Source organism: Pteropus vampyrus, unplaced genomic scaffold (genome assembly GCF_000151845.1).
Source record: "Pteropus vampyrus isolate Shadow unplaced genomic scaffold, Pvam_2.0 Scaffold16, whole genome shotgun sequence".
NCBI classification, from domain to species: Eukaryota; Metazoa; Chordata; class Mammalia; order Chiroptera; family Pteropodidae; genus Pteropus; species Pteropus vampyrus.
In genome coordinates, this window is record NW_011888797.1 from 6,431,997 (window position 1) to 6,434,891 (window position 2,895).

A 2,895-nucleotide genomic window follows, 5' to 3' on the forward strand; every position below is an offset into this window, starting at 1 on the left:
TGATGCCCTGTATGTAAAGTGCTGGCACAGTACTTGACATAAAGCCAGGGTTCCATACAGGTCATAGGCTATTATTAGCTAACAGCCTCAAAGATTCCAGTTTTTTGGTTAAAATATTGTTGGCTGAGGTAGAAGGATTTTATGTGTGCTTGTGAAGCCCTGTGGGTCGATGCTAACGCTTTGCCCCCTGACAGGTTCTCATTGTTATGTTTCACAGTGATACATCCGGGACAGCCTAATGAAGATATGATGCCATTAAATATCATCCCGTTGTCTCTCTACTAACTCCCCCACACTCCATATCACGACCAGAGTCTAGATCATTTTCCTCTTCTTCAGGACCCTCACCATTTTTTCCGGAGGTAAGTGAATTCTCTAATTCAATTATTCATTCACCCTGTCTTCTTAGAAGTCCTGGATTTTCTAAGGCAACATCAGCTGTGCAGACCCAACTGCTTTGCAGTTGCCACCGTATCCCTCTTTTTTTGTCTTATTCCAGATCACTCTTCCTCATTCAGTGCATAACGGGGGATATGGTTGGCAGAAGACACTTTTTCAGAAATAAGTCTGTAGCGGTCAAAATACTTTGGGCTGCAAATAAAAGAAAACCCAACTAAATTTGGCTTAAGGAATAAAGACATTTATGAATTTATTAGTTTATCTTCTTGGGTTGGCTTCGGGGTCCCAGGATGGCTGCCTTAGCTTCAGTCATCACAAGACAATGACAATATCAAGAGCAGATGCAGATTTCCATGGAACTAACGAAGCTTAAGCTTCAGGACCCCTCACTTTCACAGGCCCCTTCAAGACCTGACAATGCACTTCAGTGGCCATATACTTTTGTGAAAATTTCAAAACTAAGATCTATGTGTACTCTTTTACTTAAAGAAGGTGCTTTAAATTATATATACTTTAGGACTCACAAAATCTGGATCCACCCCTGCTCCTAAAGTGGAAAAAAGAATTGTCTTACTGTGAGTCCCTTTTCTAAGAACAAAGAAAAGCTTCCTGGAAGTCTCTCCTAGCTCCACCTCAGACTTCCCATGGCATCTCATTGGCCAAAACTGTATCACATGCCATGCTTTATTTGTTACTTGGTGTGTTAGTTCAGGTTCTCTAAAAAGCAGATGCCAAAACTGAGATAAACATACTAGAGATTTATTAAGAGAAATGCCCATGCGAGAAAATGGGAGGGAGTGGGAAGAGATAGGGAGAGCTGGCAGACAGCTGCACAGGTGGTCTGACTCTGAGTGAAGGAGAGAGAGAGGAAGGAAGGTTGCGTGAAAACATCTTGCACTGCAGTGTAGTCTAAGCAAAGTTCAGCCAGGCCTTTGGTGAGAACTAGTCACCTGTTGAAGCAGTGCCGAGTCTCCCAGGAGTCAGCCTGTCTTGGTTTCCCTGCCACACTCTATCAGTGGCTGGGAGCAGCCTATGGGAAACACGAGTCTTCGCCAAAGCAGTTATGGATTTTTTGAGCACGGCAGATGGACTGTTGTCCAGTTACACTCCTTGCAGTAGGAGATCTCAGAGACACGTTCTTATGGCCACTCTCTTTAGCAAGGAGAATGAGAACCTGATAGTTGGCATAGACCAATGAAGATTCATCCCTGGGACAGGGAAGGGCCCAGGCGGCCTAGGAACTTGACCACTCAGAGCTGGCAGAACGAAGGTGAGGATTCTTTTTGGAAGGAAGGGAAGGATGACAATGGGGAGGCAAGAATAGTGTCTGCCAACCTCACTACCCGCCTCCCTTTCAACACAGCTGTTATGCCAACAGATGGTCACTGAGCATGTCCATTTCAGCCAGACCTGAATCAGACATGGCTGATCTTTATCAGGCTCCTTTCCTGACCCCAGGGCCAGCATAGTGTATGCAGTAGAAGGAAGGCAAACAGCCACTCCATGAGTGCTGTCCAAATCTTGATATTTGTGATGAGCTTGCTGTAAATAAATGCTCTTGTCCCAGGCCTTCTCTGCAGATCACCTGAGCTGAGAGCTGGGCTGCTTTTGTTTTTGATTTTCATGGGGGTGTGAGCTTTGGTGTCCTGTGTCTATTCTAATTTGGCTAATTGCATGTTGCCTGTTTAAAATCTCCCCCACTGTTTCAATTAGATAAAAAGTTCTTCATGTTCTGCTTGGCAAATCAGGTTGCAAGCACTTGGGGTCCTCCCCTTTGGAGGGGAGGTAGGTGTCATTAATTATGCATGAGACATGACAAGTTGAACAAATTATTTGAGTAACATTGGAAACCAAGGAACTATTTCATGTGGCAAGAGCCTGGATTACTGAAGTTGTCTCTTAACTGGTCTTCCTGCTTTCAGTCTTGCCCCTAATCTCCCTTTTCTAATCCCTACCCAACAGTCAGAGCGATCCCATTAAGAAGCAATTCAGAGCATGTCACTCCTGTGCTCAGATCCTACCAATAGCTGGTCAGTTGCTTCTAGTAGAAGCCAAAGCCTTTACACTGATGTGCAAGGCCCTACATTAGGGTTCTGCAAACTGTGCCCTCCCCGACAGCCTCTACCTCCTTCCACCGTTTTTCTCCTCAGCACTTTTCACTAACATAATATGTATTTTACCACTTACCTTGTTTATACCCTCAACTCTGAAAGCGAGCTCCTTAAAGTAGTGCCTTACACATGCTCAATAAATGTTTATTGGATGGATACATATAACATTAAAGGCTCAGAATTTTGTTGCACAACAGAAGACCCAAACAAGAGTGGCTTATTCAGGCTGGTAGGGTGGCTTCACAGTGTCATCAGGGCCTCTTGGCTCCTGCAGCTCGCCTCTCTGCCTCATCTTTGGTGAGTGGCTTTCTTTACCCAATAGTGTCCTCATGAGCACAGGATGTTCACTCCACCTCTGGCCTCCCTTTCATGTTCCAGGCTGGTA

At 44.9% G+C, this 2,895-nt stretch overlaps 1 protein-coding gene across 2 annotated transcripts in view; it reads left to right on the forward strand.

The window, feature by feature from the left end:
* Nucleotides 1-2,895, forward strand: part of BTBD11 (BTB domain containing 11) — a 354,686-nt gene that overhangs the window by 54,890 nt on the left and 296,901 nt on the right. For both annotated transcript variants that reach the window (XM_023527347.1, XM_023527348.1), the window contains exon 2: nt 218-362. The gene's annotated coding sequence lies outside the window, so the exon portion shown is untranslated. The remainder of the gene's footprint in view (nt 1-217; nt 363-2,895) is intronic.